This window comes from Maylandia zebra, linkage group LG13 (assembly GCF_041146795.1).
Source record: "Maylandia zebra isolate NMK-2024a linkage group LG13, Mzebra_GT3a, whole genome shotgun sequence".
NCBI classification, from domain to species: domain Eukaryota; kingdom Metazoa; phylum Chordata; class Actinopteri; order Cichliformes; family Cichlidae; genus Maylandia; species Maylandia zebra.
In genome coordinates, this window is record NC_135179.1 from 24,133,506 (window position 1) to 24,159,181 (window position 25,676).

General features: G+C 41.1%; 1 long non-coding RNA gene across 1 annotated transcript; it reads left to right on the plus strand.

Moving 5' to 3' along the window:
* Positions 1–344: 344 nt before the first annotated feature.
* On the plus strand, positions 345–15,552 carry LOC106675453 (double-stranded RNA-specific adenosine deaminase). The gene is made up of 17 exons (XR_003024757.2): positions 345–423; positions 2,182–2,417; positions 3,260–3,311; positions 7,598–7,700; positions 8,322–8,485; positions 8,609–8,741; positions 8,826–8,893; positions 8,980–9,022; positions 11,785–11,948; positions 12,072–12,204; positions 12,289–12,356; positions 12,443–12,485; positions 13,855–14,018; positions 14,142–14,274; positions 14,359–14,426; positions 14,529–14,624; positions 14,849–15,552. It is a non-coding gene; the product is annotated as a double-stranded RNA-specific adenosine deaminase (long non-coding RNA).
* The last annotated feature ends 10,124 nt before the right edge of the window (positions 15,553–25,676 follow it).

The following is a 25,676-nucleotide window of genomic DNA, read 5'->3' on the forward strand; positions in this document are numbered from 1 at the left end:
CTGATTTCAATTGAAAGCCTGCGTACGCTAGTACCTCTTGCCACGAGTTCCCAGAATCCTTTGCGATTTTACCCCTGAATGACGTCACATTTTCAATCTCTATATAATATGCATGTTAAATTTTATATTTGGGGTGAAATATCAAGTCTTTTCAAGTAAACCGGTTCAAGTCCAATTCAAGTCCCAAGTCATTGGTGTAAAAGTCCAAGTCAAGTCACAAGTCTTAGAACATTTTTTCAAGTCAAGTCTAAAGTCATAAAATTAATGACTCGAGTCTGACTCGAGTCCAAGTCATGTGACTCGAGTCCACACCTCTGCCTCTCACTTCCGCACTTCCTGGTACACGCCGTAACTAGTACACGAACTGCGCTTACTCCAGAGCGTGAAGTCGCTGGATTGGGACACAGCCTTTGTGAAGAAACTGTAAGTTTGCTTTTTTCCTCCTTTAACAGTTTGACTCTTTGCTTCTGTGATGTCTGGACCAGATGTTCAGCTCTTAGTTCAGGATAAACTTTGATCACTGTTGTGTTTGAAGACAAATCCACATGATTATAAATTATTGATTGATTTGAATCAAACAGTTTTATTTTATTCTCGTGTTTGATTGATTACTTCATAAACAAACGGTGCCTTTTTATTTCTTGGAACGAAAACATTGTCTCACTATTAAATCACATACATCAGTGTCCAACTGTTTTCTGTCAGGCCTTTCAAAATAAAATGACATAAACGTTAGTTGTAATGTATTTGATTGCAATCGGGTTATAAATCATTGTGTTCCTGTTTGATTTGCATCAAAGAATCAGCCAACAAACTGGAGTAATAGCCTCTGAAAATCTGAAAGCAAAGACAAAGTTGCTCCACACTGATAGGCCCAGATGAGGCACATCCTCATTTTTCAGGTGTGAGTCAGACAGTCAGACAGTTGAAACCATATCAACAACAATCTTTATTTATAGAGCACATTTAAAAACCAGCGGTATACCAAAGTGCTTAACATAAGAGACAGAGAAGTAACACGAGTATTATAAGGCCTTAGCAAAGTATCAAATATACTCACAGGTCAATGCCACTAATACACAGGGGTAATATAAAATGCATATCAAATAAAAACATAATTAAAGCGAAAGCCATAAAAAAATATATATATAAGGAAAAATAGAGTAAGTCTAAGAGTCAGGTGCGAGCATTAACAAGCAGGAAAGGCGAGATTAAACAAATAGGTTTTTAACCGAGATTTAAAAGATTGGATGGAATCGGATGCCCGGATCACAATCGGAAGGTTATTCCACAACTCTGGTGCAGCCAGGGCAAACGCCCGGTCACCTCTAGACTTCAGCCGAGATCTAGGCTGCACCGAGAGTAACTGAGTAGATGATCTTAATGCTCTGGCAGGAACATACGATTTAAGGAGTTCATTAAGGTAGCTCGGTGCTGTGTTGTTGGTAATTTTTAAACGTAAGCAGCAGTATTTTAAATTGGATGCGGTATTTATGTCAAAACAACTTAGCTCTTATCATGTTCCTGAACCTCCTAAGCTGGCTCTCTGAGAGGGTGCTCAGGTTTTTTGAGAATACCAACACAGAGTGGAAAAATCCTCTCACTCCCTCTTCTCCCAGCTGGCTGGGTCACTTAAATACTCAGCACCAATCCATCTGTCAATCTCCTGCATCCTCCCCTCACTCGTAAACAAGACTTGAGATACTTAAATTCCTCCACTTGGGTAGTAACTCATTGGGTATTCCACCATTTTGGGTGCTGAATCTCATTTCCATTACAAATGAGAGGTGAAGGCCACCACCTGATGAAGCCAACAGAACCACACTAACTGTGAAAAGCAGAGATGACATTCTGAGACCACCCAAGCGGAAACCTTCTGCCACTTGGCTACACCTAGAAATTCTGTCTATAAAAATTAAGAAGAGAATCAGTGACATAGGGCAACACTGATGGAGTCAATCACCCACTGGGAAATAGTCTGACTTTTTGCCAGCAATGCGGCAAAAAGGCCACAAAACACATGTAGACTGGTTGGTGAAACTCACATACACCTAAGTATCCTTGAGAGAATAAAGAGCTGGTCCAGTGACTGGGACGAAAACTCCGTCTTTCCTCCTGTATCCACAGTCAACTGATACTCTCTTGTTCTTTCAGATGAAAATGCCCTCTCGTTTTTTACAGATAAATGATGGCGACGTCTGTTGCATCACAACTCCTGGAAATGCTGGAGAATCTGGGAGAGGAAGAGCTGAAACTTTTCCACTTTTACCTGCAGAATGAACCTGTAGATCGTTTCCCAACCATCAGAAAGAGTCGTTTGGAGAATGCAGACAGGATAAAAACAGTAGATGTGATGATACAGACTTTTTCAGATTATGCACTGGAGGTGGCAAGGTCGAGAATTATGATGATAAATGGTAAGTGAAAAAAAGACATGAAAACAACAAAATAAACACAGGTTTATTTTAATAAGCATGTTGAGAGTCAGGTTGTGTCAGTTTATGTTTTTAAATTTCTCACGTTTCTCCTGAATTAGAGGAAATGTCCTAAAGGTTTTTTTGTTTGTTTTTTGTTTAAGCCATGCAGGTTATTTCTAGTTTTATTTATTTTTCACCAATCCCAGTTACTCCCTTAATAAATAGCATGCCATTAATTTGTTAATTGTCCAGCCAAACTTTTAATACATTAAATAATAACATTTCTAAAAAGATTATCCTGTTATCCCTGTTTTACTTTCACCTCTCCAAAAACTGCATCAAGAAATTCACACTTTTGATTTCTGATATCTAAGAAATTCATCTTGCTTTTAATTTCATTTTCATAAACTGACTTTCTTAGAAAACATGCTATACCCAATGTTATGTTTTTACTTTGTCTACTTTTTATTATTGAGCTTAAATAAAGTTATAAAACAGTTAGTTCAGTGGTTCTTAACCTGGGTTCGATCGAACCCTAGGGGTTCAGTGACTCAGTCTCAGGGGTTCGGCAGAGCCTCCGCCATGACATGCATGGCTCATTTTGTGCACCAGTAAAAAAAAAAAATCACATTTTATTTTTCACTAAAGAGGGGTTCAGTGAATGCGCATATGAAGCTGGTGGGGTTCGGTACCTCCAACAAGGTTAAGAACCACTGAGTTAGTTACTACTGCAGTTCTCTGTGCTGTACATAGTTAGCAATTCAATTGAAATACCTTTTTTAGGTGTTGCCCACTGACTCAATATTTTTCTTTCTATTTTCTTTTTAAATTTAAAAATTAAGGAAGGGTGCTGAATAGTGGTCTCACTCAGGGCAGCAAAGTAACCCAGAAACGGTAAGTAAAGTTCAAAAATCCATTTTCTCTGTCACTCAATAAACTTCTCAGATGCAGACGTGGACAAAATCGTTGGTACCCTTCAGTCAAAGAAAGAAAAACTCATAATGGTCACAGAAATACCTTTAATCTGACAAAAGTAATAATAAATAAAAATTCTATAAATCTTAGCCAATGAAAGTCAGACATTGCTTTTCAACCATGCTTCAACTGAATTTGACAGGTACAACACCTGTACGTGCTCACTTTCAGTTTCATTTGTTATAAAATGTGAAAATCCGCGTAGGCTACGTGAAAACGAAACCTATACATACTCAAGCTAGCTGACTCAAAAGCAGTCACAGAGACAGGGAGGAAGAAGAAGACAAAATTTAATCTTGGGTGGTGAAGCGTTTTTGAGCCTTAACATGTGGAAATACATAAAGACTCAGCAGGGATGAACCGTTTCTGAGCAGACACGATATTTGTGCACCGCCAATTTAAGTTTGCCGATGCAAAGATTTTTCACTAGAAGTGACCAGAAAGGACAGTATGAGTAAATCAAATGAGTAAATCAGAGGGACAGGGCAAGGTTGAGATGGTTTGGACATGTACAGAGGAGGAGGATAGTGGATCTACAGTGGCTTGCAAAAGTATTCGCCCCCCTTGAACTTTTCCACATTTTGTCATATTACAGCCACAAACATGAATCAATTTTATTGGAATTCCATGTGAAAGACCAACACAAAGTGGTGTACACTTGAGAAGTGGAACGAAAATCATACAAGATTCCAAACATTTTTTACAAATAAATAACTGCAAAGTGGGGTGTGCGTAATTATTCAGCCCCCTTTGGTCTGAGTGCAGTCAGTTGCCCATAGACATTGCCTGATGAGTGCTAATGGCTAAATAGAGTGCGCCTGTGTTTAATCTAATGTCAGTACAAATACAGCTGCTCTGTGACGGTCTCAGAGGTTGTCTAAGAGAATAATAGGAGCAACAACACCATGAAGTCCAAAGAACACACCAGACAGGTCAGGGATAAAGTTATTGAGAAATTTAAAGCAGGCTTAGGCTACAAAAAGATTTCCCAAGCCTTGAACGTCCCACGGAGTACTGTTCAGGTGATCATTCAGAAATGGAAGGAGTATGGCACAACTGTAAACCTACCAAGACAAGGCCGTCCACCTAAACTCACAGGCCGAACAAGGAGAGCGCTGATCAGAAATGCAGCCAAGAGGCCCATGGTGACTCTGGACAAGCTGCAAAGATCTACAGCTCAGGTGGGAAAGCCATTGTTAACAGAAAACCATAAGAAGTTCCGTTTGCAGTTTGCCACAAGCCATGTGGGGGACACAGCAAACATGTGGAAGAAGGTGCTCTGGTCAGATGAGACCAAAATGGAACCTTTTGCACAAAATGCAAAACGCTATGTGTGGCGGAAAACTAACACTGCACATCGCTCTGAACACACCATCCCCACTGTCAAATATGGTGGTGGCAGCATCATGCTCTGGGGGTGCTTCTCTTCAGCAGGGACAGGGAAGCTGGTCAGAGTTGATGGGAAGATGGATGGAGCCAAATACAGGGCAATCTTGGAAGAAAACCTCTTGGAGTCTGAAAAAGACTTGAGACTGGGGTGGAGGTTCACCTTCCAGCAGGACAACGACCCTAAACATAAAGCCAGGGCAACAATGGAATGGTTTAAAACAAAACATATCCATGTGTTAGAATGGCCCAGTCAAAGTCCAGATCTAAATCCAATTGAGAATCCCTGGCAAGATCTGAAAACTGCTGTTCACAAACACTGTCCATCTAATCTGACTGAGCTGGAGCTGTTTTGCAAAGAAGAATGGGCAAGGATTTCAGTCTCTGGATGTGCAAAGCTGGTAGAGACAGACCCTAAAGGACTGGCAGCTGTGACTGCAGCAAAAGGTGGTTCTACAAAGTATTGACTCAGGGGGCTGAATAATTACGCACACCCCACTTTTCAGTTATTTGAAAATTTGAAAGTTATTTGTAAAAAATGTTTGGAATTATGATAAATTCATTCCACTTCTCATGTGTACACCACTTTGTATTGATCTTTCACATGGAATTCCAATAAAACTGATTCATGTTTGTGGCTGTAATGTGACAAAAAGTTGGAAAGTTCAAGGGGGCCGAATACTTTTGCAAGCCACTGTACTGTACAACAGATGTTAAAGATCGAATTGACAGGCAGGAGGAAAACAGGAAGACCATAGAGAAGATTCATGGATGTAATGAGGGGCGACATGCAGAGGGTTGGTGTGATAGAAGAAGATGTTTCTGACAGGGGAAGATGGAGGCAGCCGATCTACTGTAGTGAGGGCAGCCAAAAGAATCAAAACATTTATGCAATCGAGATTCAGTTTTTCACACAACTAGATATATTGCTTCCCAAAGGCTGAAACTTGCAAAAGAACACCTCTGGGACATTATGTTTCAGTCGATCTGTTACCACCAGGTTGCGCCTCAAACTGTCCAGGAGCTCAGAGATCTGGTGACCTAGTCCACATGTGAGAGGAGAGCCCAGAGGACACCAGCCGTTGTATCATTAGAATAGAATAGAATAGAATAGCCTTTATTGTCATTGTACAGAGTACAACGAAATTGGAGTGCCACTCCCTTGGTGCAAGTTTCAATAATAAATATAAATGTAAAATATAAAAAGTAAAAAAAAAAAAAACAATCGTAAGTACTCAAACAATAGTATGTACAATATATACAGGATAGCAGCATTAATATAATGACAGTATGAATAGCAGCATAATATAATGACAGTGACGGTATGGAATAGGTTCAATTGTTTTTGTGCTTATTTACTACGGTGATAGCTCTGGGAAAGAAGCTATCCCTGAATCTGTTTGTCCTGGTTTTATGTGACCTGTACCGTCGGCCTGACGGTAATAGTTCAAACAGTTGGTTGCTGGGGTGAGAGTGGTCCTTGATGATATTGCCAGCTCTGCTGAGGTACCGAGAGTTTGCAGTGACCTCCAGGCTGGGCAGAGAGCAGCCAGTGATCTTCTGGGCTGTGTTGATGACCCTCTGCAGTACTTTCCTGTCTGCAGCTGAGCACCCTGCATACCATGTTGTTATGCCGTACGTTAGGATGCTCTCTATGGTGGCTCTGTAAAATGTCACCAGCAGCCTCTCCTCCAGGTTGTTCCTCCTGAGCACTCTCAGAAAGTGGAGACGCTGCTGGGCCTTTTTAACCACCGCTGTAGTATTTGCAGTCCAGGAGAGGTCATCAGATATCTGCACGCCCAGAAACCTCATGGAGTGTACCCTCTCCACACAGTTCCCGTGAATGTAAAGTGGGGCCGGGTCTGCTCTGCCCTTCCTGAAGTCCAAGATAAGTTCTTTAGTTTTCGTGGTGTTCAGTTGGAGGTTGTTAACTGAACACCACTCAGTCAGTCTGTTGACCTCATCTCTGTAGTCCGACTCATCCCCCCTTGAGATGAGTCCAACCACTGTGGTGTCATCCGCGAACTTTATGATGGTGTTTGAGAGATGGGTAGGGGAGCAGTCGGATGTGTAGAGCGTAAACAGGAGGGGACTCAAAACACATCCTTGTGGAGACCCGGTGCTGAGTGTGATGGTGCTGGACCGGTGGGGGCCGAGTCTGACAGACTGTGGTCTATTTGTCAGGAAGTCCTTGATCCAGAGGCAGATGGGGGTGGAGAGTCCCAGGTGAGACAGTTTCTGGACCAGGATCTCCGGGATGATATGATTGAATGCTGAGCTGAAGTCCAGAAAGAGCATTCTCACATAGCTTCCTCGGTGCTCCAGGTGACTCAGCGCAGTGTGGAGCGCTATGGTGATAGCGTCCTCGGTGGAACGATTTGTCCTGTAGGCAAATTGGTGGGGGTCCAGAGTGGGAGGCAGACCGGCCCTGATGTGCTGACAGACCAGTCTCTCAAAGCACTTCATCACTACAGGCGTAAGTGCAACGCCTGTAGGAGCATGATGTTGTTCGTGGATAAGAGCATACAAACTACTGAGTTCCATTTTGAGTCGCTGCAGTGAAACTTCAGTAAGTTCACTGGCGTGCTGCATTATTTTTTCACTTAAATTTTCTGCATATCTATGAAGTCAGCGCTCTGTAGGTTGATAATTTTTTTTTTCATCAAATGATGTGGCATCCTCTCGTTCTTAACACCTTGCCCAGCCCACATCAGTATAAATATGCAGCATGTTTTTTCCCCTTTCAGACCTGGTGTATTTTCAAATTGTTCCTATACTTTATTTGAGCAGTATATAACAAAGCTCTCATGTCTTTACAGATTCAACCCGAGTCCAGTGACCAAGAAGGAAGCAAAGCAAAATGCAACAAAAAATGCTCTGGAAAGCCCGTCTAAGCTTGGTCATCGGGATTCAGTGGAATCTGTAAGATAATGTTCATTTTTGCTCGAGAGAAATGAAAACCCAACCTGGGGCAATTGTCTCTCTGATGCATTTCTTGTTATCTTGACAGAGAAACAATGCAGCTTCAGTTCAGATGGTTCTTAGCTTTACAGAGACAGATTTCAAAGGCCTTGTTAACCACTATTGTCAGAAAACCAAACGTTCGTTGATGGAGGCGAGTGCGACAGGATGGTAGTCGTTAAAGACAACTTCTTTGGTACAGGAATGATGGTGGAGGCTTTGAGGCAACCACAACCTGGCTCAGTGATGTATTAAAGATGTCTGTGAAGACATCTGTGAGTTCTGCAGCACAGTCTCTCAGTGCTTGTCCAGGGATGTTACCAGGACCAGGGGCTTTGTGGGTATTGATCCCGCCAAGGGATCTCCTCATACTGTCTGGGGATAGTGTCACCACCCAGTTGTTGGAGGGGGGAGTCTTCTGTGCAGGGGCGGAGAGAGAGTCTTCTGCGCAGGGGTGTAGCTCTGTGCCTCAAAGTGAGCGAAGAATTGGTTTATTTTTGCCTAACTAGACCATGCTTGAGAGAAATGAAAAACCAACCTGGGGCAATTGTCTCTCTGATGTATTTCTTGGTATCTTGACAGAGAAACAAGGCAGCAGAAGCTTCAGTTCAGACGGTTCCTAGCTCTGAGGACACCAGCTTTACAGAGACAGATTTCAAAAGTCTTGTCAACCGCTATTGTCAGAAAACCAAACGTTCCCATTCATATGTTGAAGTGAAGAAAGATGGCCCGTCTCACGTTCCTCAGTGAGTATACCTCAAACTCTGTCCTTTCAGTTGAATCTTCAGACACCAACACCGGACTGATGTTCAACAATATTAAACTGTCAATGTAATGATCTAAAACATTCCCATTTTTTCACAACACAGTTTTTTCTACAAATTAATAATTGACGACAAGGAATATCCTGTGGGTGAAGGGAATAGCATCAAGGAAGCCCAACAGAAAGCAGCAGAGTTAGCCTGCTCTGTTCTTCAGGAACAGCCAGACTGGGACATCAAGGTATTTTCATATATTTCATCTTAATTAAATGCTTCCCTTTGGAGGAAATATGCATAAAATAAAGGATTTTGCTGTGTGTTTTAGGTGTCCATCAGGCCAACAGCATCGGAAGATGGTGCTCCACCTGAATCATTAGCCTCATCAGTTACACAGTAAGCACTTACTGACACCAGCACTATATTATAACTATATAAAAAGAGCATAGCATGCTAACAATGCCCCTCTTCTTCTCCCTAAGGGAGTCCATTGAGTCCTCATCGCAGGGCCTGACTACAGATCAGGTTTGTCATTTCTCATAATATTTAGTAAAAACTATGATACTGAAAGATTAAACGACATTTATAAAAGCCTACTAAATTTAAAAAAAAAAAAAAAGCAATGCGACACTAGTGAGTATCATTAATCTTCTCTCATAAGTGGAAAGATGCGAAGTTGGTGTTATATTCAGAGTCAGGACTTTTCCACATTTAAAATCTATAAAATATCTTCACTTTATTCCCTAACAATGCTGTTGAAAATGAGAGCAATGAAAACAATACAAGGAACACATCAACCGAGTCAAGGTATGAAAAGCCTTTGGTGCAAGGCTTTAATATAAATGATGTACAATCATGTGCAAGACACTGCTTTTCACCTTCATGCCTAATCAACTTTGTATTTGCCTGCAGATTTTTATCAGACTTCAACTCTATAGAGCATCTCTTGCTGCAATACTAGGCCGGATTGTTAACTTTACTCCTGTTGTAGGTCTCATCATTGTTGCTGATGTGACCTACCACAGTTGTGTCATCTGCAAATTTGATGAATAGGTTGGATCTATGTGATGGTGTGCAGTCGTGCATCAGCAGAGTGAAGAGAAGGGGGCTCACCACACATCCTTAAGGAACCCCAGTGTTCAGTGTTCTAGTGCTGGAAGTGTTGCTGCCGACCCGTACTGTCTGCTGTCTTCCTGTCAGGAAACCCAGCAGCCAGTTACACAGCGAGGTGGTGATGCCCAGCAGATCCAGTTTGTGAATGAATTTATGGGGAATGGTCGTGTTGAATGCTGAACTGAAGTCTATGAACAGCATTGTAATGTATGAGTCTTTAGTGTCCAGATGTGTGAGGGCTGAGTGAAGGGCAGATGAAATTGCATCATCGGTCGAGCGGTTTGACCAGTATGCGAACTGGTATGGATCCAGGTTGGGGGGAAGAGAGGTCTTGATTTGATGCATGAGTAACCTTTCAAAGCACTTCATAGTGATGGAGGTTAGTGCGACAGGATGGTAGTCGTTAAAGACAACTTCTTTGGTACAGGAATGATGGTGGAGGCTTTGAGGCAACCACAACCTGGCTCAGTGATGTATTAAAGATGTCTGTGAAGACATCTATGAGATCTGCAGCGCAGTCTCTCAGTGCTTGTCCAGGGATGTTACCAGGACCAGGGGCTTTGTGGGTATTGATCCCGCCAAGGGATCTCCTCATACTGTCTGGGGATAGTGTCACCACCCAGTTGTTGGAGGGGGGAGTCTTCTGTGCAGGGGTGTAGCTCTGTGCCTCAAAGTGAGCGAAGAATTGGTTTAGTTTTGCCTAACTAGAACATGCTTGAGAGAAATGAAAAACCAACCTGGGGCTAGAGCTGGGCGATATGAGATTTTTTCATATCACGATATGTTTTTTTCATTTCAGGCGATAACGATATCTATCACGATATAAGCCAAATAACTATATTTGTAAGATTTAAATGTGCCGTTGCTCACAAGTAAAATGTGAAATAATCAGCAGCTTGTTTTTAAATATTTATTTCCCATAATAAGTTCAACAGGGTAGATGTACTTAAGGAACATGAGACTTTTTCAGATAAATAAAGGCAAATATTGCAAACTACACAAAAGGCAGCCGCTAAAGCGTTTAAGTTTCAAAATAGAACAAACAAAACAGACTAAATTGTCAATTCCACTTAGAAACAAAATATTAATTCTAAAAATAAATCTTAGTTTGTTTTACAGAAGAACAGACAAAACTGACTAACCTTTGTCAATATCAAATAAACTGAGAACTAAAAGGAAATTCTCAATCTCTCCTTGTTGTATAGCTGAGCTTTTCAAACAGTTTTAACAGTTACTTTAGTCTGACAAAAGCCGAATGACGAATTAGCGCTTCCAGTCAGAGACTGAGGCTACGTCCACACGTACACGGGTATTTTTGAAAACTGAGATTTTCCGTTTTCGTTTTAAAAAATAATCCCGTTCACACGTAAAGGCAGAAATGAAGGAAAACGCTGCTATGAACATGCCAAAGCAGCAGGTGGCGCTAGATTCCTAACCGTGCAGAAATGTTGGCCAATCAGAAGTCTAGAAGCCTCGGTGGGGAAAAGTAAACAAAGCTGGGGCATAGAAGCAGAACAGAGTCGTATGTGTGGACGGACAGTAACTGTGTGTATATGTAAGCATTTAAACACTGCAGAGAGTAGAATTAACAGTAACAGTATTGTAGAAATTCATTTCACCGAAACAATAACGTGGCGCACAGTGTGACGCATGCACCAGTTTATTGTATTTCCAGACTTGCTTTCGGCACAATTTACAGTGCACGCTACTCTGTTTTTGTCAGACTTGAAATAGCCGAAATACCTTCACACTACGGAACTTCTATGGCTCTTCCGTCCGACAATCTCTCCGGCATTGGAACCATCATCTATTTTCTCTTCGGTCACGCTCGGTTGATTTTTCTAGTCGGCACACTCATTTCCTCCATTACCCGCTGGCTGCTTCCCAAACAAACACACGTGCGGCTTGGCACTTGTGCTGTACGTAACAAGTCACGCGACGTGACGCTGCGGCTGTGATTGGTTCGGCTCTGCGCTACTTAATTTGGATCGGCTGACCTTTTTTTTTTTTTTTTTTTTTTTTTTTTTAAGAGGACAAGAGCGGCGAGGTCTATCGCGATAGCTTAATTTCTCTATCGAGTAAAAGTTATATCGCGATACATATCGTTATCGTTCTATCGCCCAGCTCTACCTGGGGCAATTGTCTCTCTGATGTATTTCTTGGTATCTTGACAGAGAAACAAGGCAGCAGAAGCTTCAGTTCAGATGGTTCCTAGCTCTGAGGACACCAGCTTTACAGAGACAGATTTCAAAAGTCTTGTCAACCGCTATTGTCAGAAAACCAAACGTTCCCATTCATATGTTGAAGTGAAGAAAGATGGCCCGTCTCACGTTCCTCAGTGAGTATACGTCAAACTCTGTCCTTTCAGTTGAATCTTCAGACACCAACACCGGACTGATGTTCAACAATATTAAACTGTCAATGTAATGATCTAAAACATTCCCATTTTTTCACAACACAGTTTTTTCTACAAATTAATAATTGACGACAAGGAATATCCTGTGGGTGAAGGGACTAGCATCAAGGAAGCCCAACAGAAAGCAGCAGAGTTAGCCTGCTCTGCTCTTCAGGAACAGCCAGACTGGGACATCAAGGTATTTTCATATATTTCATCTTAATTAAATGCTTCCCTTTGGAGGAAATATGCATAAAATAAAGGATTTTGCTGTGTGTTTTAGGTGTCCATCAGGCCAACAGCATCGGAAGATGGTGCTCCACCTGAATCATTAGCCTCATCAGTTACACAGTAAGCACTTACTGACACCAGCACTATATTATAACTATATAAAAAGAGCATAGCATGCTAACAATGCCCCTCTTCTTCTCCCTAAGGGAGTCCATTGAGTCCTCATCGCAGGGCCTGACTACAGATCAGGTTTGTCATTTCTCATAATATTTAGTAAAAACTATGATACTGAAAGATTAAACGACATTTATAAAAGCCTACTAAATTTAAAAAAAAAAAAAAAGCAATGCGACACTAGTGAGTATCATTAATCTTCTCTCATAAGTGGAAAGATGCGAAGTTGGTGTTATATTCAGAGTAAGGACTTTTCCACATTTAAAATCTATAAAATATCTTCACTTTATTCCCTAACAATGCTGTTGAAAATGAGAGCAATGAAAACAATACAAGGAACACATCAACCGAGTCAAGGTATGAAAAGCCTTTGGTGCAAGGCTTTAATATAAATGATGTACAATCATGTGCAAGACACTGCTTTTCACCTTCATGCCTAAACAACTTTGTATTTGCCTGCAGATTTTTATCAGACTTCAACTCTATAGAGCATCTCTTGCTGCAATACTAGGCCGGATTGTTAACTTTACTCCTGTTGTAGGTCTCATCATTGTTGCTGATGTGACCTACCACAGTTGTGTCATCTGCAAATTTGATGAATAGGTTGGATCTATGTGATGGTGTGCAGTCATGCGTCAGCAGAGTGAAGAGAAGGGGGCTCACCACACATCCTTAAGGAACCCCAGTGTTCAGTGTTTTAGTGCTGGAAGTGTTGCTGCCGACCCGTACTGTCTGCTGTCTTCCTGTCAGGAAACCCAGCAGCCAGTTACACAGCGAGGTGGTGATGCCCAGCAGATCCAGTTTGTGAATGAATTTATGGGGAATGGTCGTGTTGAATGCTGAACTGAAGTCTATGAACAGCATTGTAATGTATGAGTCTTTAGTGTCCAGATGTGTGAGGGCTGAGTGAAGGGCAGATGAAATTGCATCATCGGTCGAGCGGTTTGACCGGTATGCGAACTGGTATGGATCCAGGTTGGGGGGAAGAGAGGTCTTGATTTGATGCATGAGTAACCTTTCAAAGCACTTCATAATGATGGAGGTGAGTGCGACAGGATGGTAGTCGTTAAAGACAACTTCTTTGGTACAGGAATGATGGTGGAGGCTTTGAGGCAACCACAACCTGGCTCAGTGATGTATTAAAGATGTCTGTGAAGACATCTATGAGATCTGCAGCGCAGTCTCTCAGTGCTTGTCCAGGGATGTTACCAGGACCAGGGGCTTTGTGGGTATTGATCCCGAGAAGGGATCTCCTCATACTGTCTGGTGATAGTGTCACCACCCAGTTGTTGGAGGGGGGAGTCTTCTGTGCAGGGGTGTAGCTCTGTGCCTCAAAGTGAGCGAAGAATTGGTTTAGTTTTGCCTAACTAGAACATGCTTGAGAGAAATGAAAAACCAACCTGGGGCAATTGTCTCTCTGATGTATTTCTTGGTATCTTGACAGAGAAACAATGCAGCAGAAGCTTCAGTTCAGACAGTTCCTAGCTCTGAGGACACCAGCTTTACAGAGACAGATTTCAAAAGTCTTGTCAACCGCTATTGTCAGAAAACCAAACGTTCCCATTCATATGTTGAAGTGAAGAAAGATGGCCCGTCTCACGTTCCTCAGTGAGTATACGTCAAACTCTGTCATTTCAGTTGAATCTTCAGACACCAACACCGGACTGATGTTCAACAATATTAAACTGTCAATGTAATGATCTAAAACATTCCCATTTTTTCACAACACAGTTTTTTCTACAAATTAATAATTGACGACAAGGAATATCCTGTGGGTGAAGGGAATAGCATCAAGGAAGCCCAACAGAAAGCAGCAGAGTTAGCCTGCTCTGCTCTTCAGGAACAGCCAGACTGGGACAGCAAGGTATTTTCATATATTTCATCTTAATTAAATGCTTCCCTTTGGAGGAAATATGCATAAAATAAAGGATTTTGCTGTGTGTTTTAGGTGTCCATCAGGCCAACAGCATCGGAAGATGGTGCTCCACCTGAATCATTAGCCTCATCAGTTACACAGTAAGCACTTACTGACACCAGCACTATATTATAACTATATAAAAATCCTTGCAGCACTGTGTACAGTGCAGGCTATGAAGTAATTGTATCATCTTTTTCTAGGAACAACAGTGAATCATCTTCACAAAACACCAGATTTGGCCTGGCGTCAGAAGGCAGAGGTTCCCCGAAGAGTTTTCAGTGACTTTTACCAAAGAGGTAAATTACCATATTCATAACGTACTTAAATTTCGACAGGATGGTCATCAGCAGAGTAGTGCTAAAACTTAGATTAATTGGTTTACTCAGTCATAAAGGTCTTGTTTGATTGCTGAGTTGTCTGGACACAACATATGCATTTTTTAAATATATTTATTATTTATCAGAGGTTTCACTGCACAAGACATTACACATACACCGTGTTTCTTCTTGTTTTTAAACAGAAGCAAATTATTAACTCATTGCTGTCTGAGAAACCAGAAGACCGACCTGATGCAAGTGCCGTGAAGGAAAAGCTTGAAGAGTGGACAAAAAGCGCACACAAAGCATCTCGCCAGGAAAATCAAACTGTCTGATAGTCACAAGAGAAAAGTTTCAAAAGTCACAGAAGCCTTTACAAATCTGTCTTGTTGCATCTGCTTAATGAAATGATTTGATGTACTGTGTAATATTATGTTGGGTAACTGTTAATGTGCAAAGTTAATATATGGAAGAGGTCACATCATGAATCCCGGCTATTTCAGGGAAGTTTGTATTGGATTTGGAAATGAAATGTGAAATCATGATTTTAAAATCTAACTATTCAAATCAGTTTCCCGGTGTAGGTCGTCACTTTGTAACTGTTGTTAACCTGCTGCTGTCCTGAGGAGGAGGAACTGTGATGCTACGTGTACTTCTGATGGATTCATGTTGAATGTCAGAGATGAAAAAAGCACACTCCATGTGGCTCAATTTTAGAAACTTTCCTAAATGTTTTCACTCATTTTTAACCCATGAAATACAGTTTAACATTTTTTTTCTTCCATTTTTTCTTTTGTTTATTTTAATCTGATTGATTGCAATATCAGTCAGCTACGTGTGACTTGGAACAGCAGGAGAAAGGTCATTAATACTGTACTAGAGGGTTGAAATAATAAAAAGGGTGTATAAGAAACTGAACTAGTAAATGTCTCTCATTTAGCTCTGATTTTTCTTGCAGAAGCACTTGGTATATAATAATTAGTGTTGGGCAAGTTACTTTGAAAAAGCACTTAATTATAGTTTCTAGTTCTTTTAAAAAGTAACCGAGTTAGTAACTGAGTTACAATATTCTAAAAGTAATTAATTACTTGAAAAGTAACTATTGCGTTACTTTAAAAAACGTTTAACCCTCTGGGGCCCAGGGTATAATTGGCCATTTTTAACTACTTTTGATTTTCCCTCCACATTTTACCTTTAAAAACTATTTACTTTGCCTTGTTTGGTATCATCCTTTCAGCACAACCTAACATGTCTGAATTTACGGTTATGTTTTCATTTTGACATACTGTATTAACTCAATTGATCTAAAATCAGACAAAAACATAAAATCAGAGTAGAAAAAGTTATATTTTTTACTGTAACAACCACAAACATGTTTAATGAATCATATTTCATAACTTTAAATGCAAATATAAATTGTCAATTTTAAAATCCTATGCACAAGTTTTGCAAACAACAAAGTTATTTGCATCCATTTAACTTTTACCTTGACTTTTTAAATAATCCTTTCAAACTATTTACAGAACAATCCGCTGTTCTGCATTCAATAAGATGCCACACAAATTATTTGTGCCACTCCAAAAAAGTACTTTCTGTCCACTATAAAGGAGAAAATCACAGCCTGATATCTGCAGGTCTGACAACAGCAGGTGTATCACTCCTGTTTCTACCAGGAGACAGCAGTGATAATAATTACCAAAGATTTTCGTTTTTGGTATTTAAATAATGAGCAGAGTGGCAGCAAGAATAAACTCAGTCATGCATTTTTGATAACTGGCAATGAGTCACATAACTGCAGAGGAATTTTGACCCATTCTTCAATGCAGTGTTATTTTAATTCAGACACATTGGAGGGTTTTCGACTATGAATGGCCTGTTTAAGATTGTACCACAGCATCTCAGTCGGATTTAAGTCTGGACTTTGACTGGACCACTCCAAAACTTACCTTTTGTTATTTTATGACCATTCAGAGGTGGACTTGCTGGTGTGCTTTGGATGACTGTCCCATTGCACAATCCAAATGTGCTTGAGCTTTGGGGCACGAAATGATGGCCAGACATTGTCCTTTAGGATTTACTGATTGTGATGGCCAAACCCATGGTCACACTCTAAAAGTCGGTAACTCTTATGTATTCTTTATTTTTTCATTTAAAATAACACACTTAAGTTTGCACTAAGATTATTGATTGGTTTAAATACCTTGGTTCTATTTGTAAGCGCGCACATTTATTTTACTTATGTATTCATAACATTCCATTACTTTTGTTTTATTTGTGACTGATCTATTTCTTTTACCTGTTTCTTACCTGCCATCATTCCTGGGAGCTGCCAGAAAAAAAGATTGTGGCCAGGGTTTAAAGCAGTTATATACAAAGAGGGGATGGTTGGACCACACCACCACTTCCTGCTGAAGGGGGAAGAATGTGTATTTTCTTTCATTTAAAAAAAAAAAGCTTTTGTATTTAACTAAATATTTGAGTTTAGGTTTAGTGGTTTTGATTTTCTTCTTTGGTGTTTAGTTTATTAACAGACTGGACTGTGCTCCATTGTTTTTGTTGTTTTCGATTGGTTTTTGTTTAGTTGTGTGTTGTGTCCAGTGTTGGGTAAGTTACTTTAAAATAGTAACTTAGTTACATTACTAGTTACTTCTCTCAAAAGTAACTCAGTTACTTCAAGTTACTCGTTACTTTCAAAGTAACTAGTTACTAGGGAAAGTAACTTTGGTTTTACTCAGAATTCTCTTGTTAATGTGTTGCTTCCATAACTTTGCCAGTCTTCTAGCTTGCTTACTTGCCACAAGTGCACTGTGCCACCTACCAATAGAAAGGAAAAGATAATGTGCATATTTCCATGAGAGAAATCCCACGCCTGGACCGTCATTGACTGCTGCCATGATTCTAGCCTACGTCACAGAGTCATGTGCGCCTTTTACATCCAACACAAAAACTGCAGTCGTGGTGCTTTCGATTGTACTCAGAACTCGGAAATTCTGCCTTCTGAATAGGAAGATGTTGGTAACACCAGACTGCAGATGAGCTGCATACAGAGCTGGACTGGGACAGAAAATTGGCCCGGACATTTTGACTAGAGACCGGCCCACCATTATAGGAAAAATCATAAAGCCTTTGAATGATAATAAACACTATTGTGACAGTGATGTACACTGTTTTGATGGTATATATGCATCAATCTATCAATCGTTTTGTTGTAAGATTCAGATAATTATTTTTTAAAAGCTAGATATTTTAAATGAGAATAACATAGAAATGTATTTCTTTGTGCCCACCTCTCCCTGTTAATGCCCTACCTGGCCCCCCTGGCAAAACTTTGCTAGATCCGCCCCTGCACAGTTACCAGCTGTCAGCTACCTAAAAAAGGATCCTGGTGTTATTTGTCTCTCAGAAACAGTTCATAACTTCCCTTCAACTCATTCATGTCACCTAAAGGGTAAACCTGTTTCTCCATCACCTGTTCAGCTCTGATGATTCAGTAAGGACATCTCCTGGTTTCATCTTCATGTTTCCCTCTCACCAGATAAACAAACCGATATCATGACCAGCAGCTTTTTTGCAGCTGTGGCTCCAGCAAACATCAGCTGATACTAGAAATTAATATTAAATTCTAACAACAGCTGATCAAGCTTAAACGTGCTGCTGTTGTTTAGCGCGACATCCGCTGGTTTCCTCTTTCGGCGCAAAGTGAGCGATAAACAAACAAGAGAGCCGATCAGCTGATCATTGATCAGTTTTCATGATTGAAATAGAAACAGGAGAGGGAGGGGGGAGAATGAGAGGAGAAGAGGCAGCTGTGCAGCAAAGACACAGAATAACTCCAGCTTTGTGCCTTTTTCATTGTAGCTGAATTACGGGACAAACTGTTCCTTTTCACCTCAATAAGAAACGCGTAATATTTTCTCTGAATACCAGACGGGACGGTTGGCAACTCTAACAACTTATGAACAAAATAAAGTTCAACAACATTAACTTCATAGCACCCACCCAGCTGTATAGAAACTCCGTCATGCTAGCTAGCACGCAGTACGGAAAAAGTCAGAATAACGAAAATACACTCCCTAGCAGATCATTACATGGAGAAACCTTTGGAATGCAAGCATGCTGATCCACACAGGTATGCACACAGGTGTACACATGGGTATTCACAGACGCGGACTACAGCTTTCTTAGCTGCTGCCTCAAAGCACACTGTGTGCTGTCTACCTTGCGTGCTGCACAATATCGTTTATTATTTAGTAACTATTGATATCTACTGCTAGCTAGTTTATTGTGATGGTGGGTTTTTTTTCTTATTATGTTGCTCTTTGTTGTTTGCTGTCTCCTCTGTTTTTTTTTTCTCCATACAGGTGACCCAGGAGTTTTGTTTTGTTTGTTTGTTTGTTTTTTTCTCTCTTCCCCCCCTTCTCACCGTCTCTTCTCCCCTTTGGTTTTCTTTCTTTCTCTCCCCCTCTTTCTTTCATTCTTTCTCCCTGTCCTATCCCACAGTCATGTCTGTCCCGTTTGTAGCAACTGAAAATAAAATAAATTCATAATTATAATAAAGGTCAATCAAATGGACCAATATGGCAAGGCCATGATGATCCACTTGGTAAAATAAATCCGCTTGGCATCTTTCTTGGCCTCAAGACAACAATTCTGATGGCTATAGATCCAAACGGGACAAAAAAAAAAAAAAGAATAACGAAAATAAACTCCACCTAAACTTGGTTTATATCTGACCCAGAGAGACTGGAGGTCATAACTTCTTACCTGAAGTTCAGTTCTCTTTTCCTTCTGCGTCCCCTTTCTCCAGCCCGAGAACGTGTTGCTTTCTCTCATCCACCTGCTGGCCTCCACCACTTGCTAATGTTACTGAATCTGTGGAAGCGCCGCGATAGCCACCACACGAAGTAACGAGTAACGACCCTATCTAAATCCCAGTAACGACTAACGTGTTCCTGATTTTGGCATAATAACTAGTTACCGTGCTCGTTACCACAATAATAACGTAGTTACTGTAACGCGTTACTTAATAACGCGTTAGTCCCAACACTGGTTGTGTCATAGTGGTCTGATCAGCCATTACCCTTGTATTTCATTTCTTGTTTTATGTCCGTATGTTTGTTTGGGCAGTCGTTGAGTTTAACTTCACAGTTCTTTGCCTGAGTTTAGTTTTGTTTCTTTGACCTCTTTTATGAGCTCAACATCTATTGTTTGTTAATATAATATTTCTGGTTAAATAAATGAAAACCCTCTTTTTCTTAGAATTCCCGTGACGACTCCTGCTTTTTCAACTCGGTCCATCGCACTGATATAGAGCAGAATTCACAAGTCATCCTGGAGCAGCAAAGCAGCCAGACCATCACACAACCACCACAATGTTTGACTAATGTTAAATTTGTTTGATCTTAAATATTTAGTTGTGACAAATATTCAAAACACGAGAAGTCAGGAAAAGGGCAGATACTTTTTAAAGCACTTTATATTTACTCTGGTCAGCAGACAGTAATGAGAGAAACCTTAAAGCCACTTATGGAATATCCTTTCCTTTACCACCCTGATAGCATGATGGCATCACAAACCTATCAATAAAACAGGAAAACTACTGCAGGAATTTCATTTAGCAAGCAGAAGCAAATAAGTAGGTTAATGTGATTCAAACCTGGCCTGCAGTCATTAAGATGAGCTCACAGAAACACCAAAGACCAAAACATAGTGTAATGTTCTTGGTTAGACTAGTAGAAGTGATCAGGAAGGAAGGACATGGATACATGTTTTATTTTAAACAGAAGAGCATAACAGTAACCAACTTTTTCCTTACTCATCAGGGATCATTTAAGGATTTGTACTGAGCTCTCTGCTGAGATCTTTCATGATGTTCATGATGCAGGTTTTCCAGTATTGGTGGAATGATGACTTTTTGTCCCCAAAGAATAAATCTTTTTTCTGCTGACAGCTGTTGTCTGCGTACAAAATAAGGCTTAAGTGCTTTATCTTGCCCACCGCCGTAGGGTGATGCATCACAAACTAACTTCAATGGCAGATTTGTGCTGTAATGCACCAACACTTTGTTTTGCAGCAGTAGACTTTTTGCATCTTTAAATGCCTTTGCACATTCCATGGTCCAAAACCATTTAGCATCTTTTTCTCAACAGGTTATGCAAAGGCTGAAGAATCTTGGGTGGATTTTCCAGAAATTCACTGGAGTAATTTAGAAGACCCAAGAAAGACTTCAGTTCAGTGACATTTGTTGATTCTGGTGCACCAGAACTGCTACTTTTTCCTCTAAAGGATGCAGTCCATCTTTCTCAATATGATCTCCCAGGTACTCCACACTGCTCTGAAGAAGATGGCACTTGGAAGGCTTCACTCTGATGCCATGCTTCTCCAGATGTGTGAATACTTCCTCCAACCTTAAATTGTTTCCTTTCAGATGAAGCAGTGATGAGAATGTCATCCAAAAAGCAGGTCACATGATCCATCCCTTGAAGGATTTGGTCCGTCACAGACTGGAAAAGAGCAGGAGCACCGGAAACACCATAGCTGAGGTGACTGTACTTATAGACACAGTTGTGTGTGTTGATGACCAGATACTTCTCTGACTCTTCATCTAATTGTAGCTGCTGATAGGCACGAAAAAGGTCAGGTTTAATGAAAGATCTTCCTCCAGCTAAAGTAGCAAACAAATCTTCAGTATTAGGAAGTGGATATCTCTCCTCTTCAATACACTGGTTGACACTGACTTTGTTTTAGCCAACTGACTGATTTTACAGGAAAATGAGTGACATGCGTCTGATAATACTTGTCTGATAACACCGACACAGCTGCACCAGCAACATGGTGGTGTTCTTGTTTCCCAGTGCAACATTCACTGTGTATCCGTATTCACTGGAGGTGATGGAGTAGACTGAATATACTCCAAAAAGCTCAGCTTCATCATTCCTACTTAAGCATTCATCCTGTGTTTCAACATACTGAGTTTGCTGATTTTTTTTAATTTCAACAAGCACGTGCAATGTGTCCTATTTTTGCACAAACATGACACTTTTCCCTTTTAAATTTGCACTCATGTGCTGAATGTTTTCCCCCACATCGATAGCATGGTTGCTTTGATCCTGTGTATTTTTTAGGTCCCTTCAAGATGATTATTTTGTTATTACCCTCTTGTCTGTTCTGTCCTTTCCATGCTTTGTTGGAAAAATTTGGAGCATTTGTCAAGGCATTTGCATAGTGATGTTCATGGTGTCCTGAGAACTCTATCGTATTCTTCGAAGCAAGTTCATTTTATTCGTCAACACGACCCACATGCATTGCCATGTTAGCTCCTCAGTGCTACTGCTAAAATCTATTTAGTTGCAGAAGAATACATCTTTTTTTCTTACGTTTGAACACAGTCCCTCTACAGCAGAGGTCTCAAACTCTGGTGGCAGTGGCGTGTCTAGAAAAGTTTTGTTGGGGGGGGCAGGTAGGGGCACAGATTTGGAGAGGGGTGGCAGATGTAATTGGCAGATAATGTTTAAAAAAAATTCTACCAACCGTTAACCATAATTCAATAATCCTGTAAACCTAATAACTGAATGCACTTTTAACTCTTATTAGAATGAGATTTTAACCACTACAGTGCAAAGTTTTTAGATACTGCGTTGATAAAGTACAAGAGATTTAATCAGTGCTTTGTCAGTGTTTACTCAGCAGTCAAGGACAGCAATATTTGCATAGTATTTTTACTGACATATAGTGCACATATGTTTTGGGCAAAAACATTTTTTAATATTAAAATATGAACATTTGTAACAAACAATTGACAAATTAGCCAATTCCAATGTAAAACTTTATCTGCCTGTTAAAAAAAGAAGATAATCTTCTCACAAACTGGTGTTTGATTTTGAAACAGGAAAAAAGTGGAGAAACAACTGAAAAGACTAACATTTGAATAAAACCTGAAAGCAAGTAAATACTTTCTATGCTGGCTTATGGTCAACTTTGGTAATATTGATAAAGAACAACACTGGCTGATGATGAAATACAGTCAGCTGGCATGGTGACACTGCCAGTATTAACCTGCAGGGCTGGACTGGGACAGAAAATCGGGCATTTTGACTAGAGACCGGCCCACCAGGTATAGGGCTTTGGAGCGTGATGTCACGGGGGTGGGCGTGGAAAGGATTTTGGCCCGATCCGCCATTTTGGGGGTCTAAGTGTGGTCGGCTGCAATGTTCGATCGCACGACCGGCACGGGAATAAGCTTGAAAAGGGTTTATCTTTTAATTCTTTCCCAACCTGGAAGCAACATGAGCAGCTCGTGTATCGATGTTACCAAACGAAGGCGTCCAGCCTGGATAGCAGCTGTGAGACGAGCTGACGTGCAGCTCTCTTCCATCTCCAAATATCTGTTGGTGCTCCAGACATTTTCATTCCGGTAAGTTCTCAATATGTTCATATCTCTCTTTATAGCCTATTAGTTTTATTTTTGATGCGCTCTGAGGTCATAGCAAATTAGAACAAACAGCCTACTGAGTGCAGAACTACCTTCTATTTATAGAGTTGCTAATTATTTGGCATTATTGCAGCAAACCAGCCGATGAAATGGATGAAACATCGTGACTGGTTTCCAGCGCTACACGAATTAGAATTAGAATTAGAATTCAACTTTATTGTCATTGCACATGCACAGGTACAGGGCAACGAAATGCAGTTTGCATCCATCCAGAAGTGCTTTAGTGATATAGATATATTACAATATATATTAGCAATAATATAGATATGTGAGTATATTACAGAAATGGGTCTATTATGGTATGTTATAATGTACACGGTATGAAGTATGTTGTGAATATTCTATAACTATAAGTATGTACAGGCTGTAGTGAGTACAAGCTATGTACAGGATATGAACAGGATATAAATATGAAAAACTATACAGAATATGAAATAAATAACTTTACAGAATCTGGGATATACAGCTATACAGAAATGGGAACTATGCAAGTTGTAAACAGTTGTAGGATTAAAGATTATCGAATGTACAGAATGATTATTTACACAGAGCTATACAGTAGTGCAGTTAAGATAAGTGAGGGTGTAGATAGTTTCTACAGAGGCTATATAAAGTGCTAGTGGTTGTGAGTGGTGGTTCAGTCCATGTTATTATTGTGTTTGAGGGTACAGTTGTCCATTGTGGGTGTGTGTATGTTCAGTCCATGAGTTTAACGTGGGTCAGATGTCAGGAGGCAGAGTTCAGGAGTCTGACAGCTGTGGGGAAGAAGCTGTTCCGGTACCTGGTGGTCTTAGTCCGGAGGCTCCTGTGGCGCCTCCCAGAGGGCAGGAGGGTGAAGAGTCCATGTGATGGGTGACTGGGGTCTTTGATGATTTTCCCAGCCCTTTTCAGACACCGCTTCCTGTAGATGTCTTTTATGGCAGGAAGTGGTGCTCCGGCGATGCGCTGGGCAGTTTTCACGACCCTCTGCAACGCCTTCCAGTCCGAGGCAGAGCAGTTCCCGTACCAGACTGTTATACAGTTGGTCAGGATGCTCTCGATGGTGCAGCGATAGAAGTTCACCAGGATGTCTGAGGACAGGTGGTTCTTCCTCAGAGTCCTCAAGAAGAAGAGGCGCTGGTGAGCCTTCTTGACCAGCTTGGAGCAGTTGGTCGTCCAGGTGAGATCCTCGGAGATGTGGACTCCCAGGAACTTGAAGCTGCTCACACGCTCCACAGCCGTCCCCTTAATGTGGATGGGTGGATGTGGGTCAGCATTCCTCCTGTAGTCCACGATGAGCTCCTTGGTCTTCTCGGTGTTAAGCAGCAGGTTGTTTCTGTCGCACCACTCAGCCAGACGATCCACCTCCTCCCTGTAGGCGGCCTCATCGTTGTCACTGATGAGGCCAATCACCGTGGTGTCATCTGCAAACTTAATGATGGTGTTGGAACCATCAGCAGGTCTGCAGTCGTGGGTGAAGAGGGAGTAGAGGAAAGGGCTCATCACACAGCCTTGTGGTACACCGGTGTTCATTGTGATGGTAGATGAGCAGCGGTTATCCAGCCGGACATGTTGGGGGCGGTTGGTCAGGAAGTCCAGTAACCATTTGCAGATGAGGGAACTGATACCCAGGTCTGTCAGTTTCCTGATGAGTTGTGAGGGGTGGATTGTATTGAATGCTGAACTGAAGTCTATAAACAGCATTCTGGCGTAGGTGTTGTTGTTGTCCAGGTGTGAGAGGACAGAGTGCATTGCGATGGAGACTGCATCCTCTGTGCTCCTGTTCCGGCGGTATGCGAACTGGTGGGGGTCCAGGGTGGGGGGGAGACAGGATTTGAAGTGTGCCAGGACCAGTCGCTCTAAGCACTTAGTGATGATGGGGGTGAGTGCTACTGGGCGGTAATCATTGAGGCAAGATGGGTTGGAGTTTTTGGGTATCGGGATGATGGAGGTGGATTTGAAGCAGGCCGGTACCACAGCGTGGGCCAAGGACAGATTGAATATGTCTGTGAGCACTCCTGCAAGCTCCCCAGAACACGCTCTGAGAACACCCATCAGGGCCTGCAGCCTTGTGGACACGAGGGACCTGCTTCAAATATACCACCATGCCAATCAGATTACTTCTTCCATGTGAGGGTGAAGAGGTGACCCTTCTGGATAAGATGGTGAAGGTTTGCTGCGTTTGGTGAACAGTGTCATAATAAAACCAGGGAAAATGAAACCTGCTCCTGTTAAATATTCTTAAGTCTTTTGCTGTATAAATAGCAGTATTTTTTCAAAAGATACAGTAAATAAAGTAATGTTAGTAGTGGGTGATATTATGTAAACACTCATGATTTTGTGTGAACATTTTGTCATTTGTAAACTATCAATGACATGGATTCTACATTGTACCTGATGTGATGTTCTATAAAGTGGTTTCAATAAAAAAAAAAAAAGAGGCAAAAATTAGTTTGTTTCTTTATTCAACATTTGAACAGTGGGACTCAGTCAGTACATATTCAGTAAATGCAAATTATTTACACAGCAGTGCACTACAGGCATAAATCTAGACCCCTAGA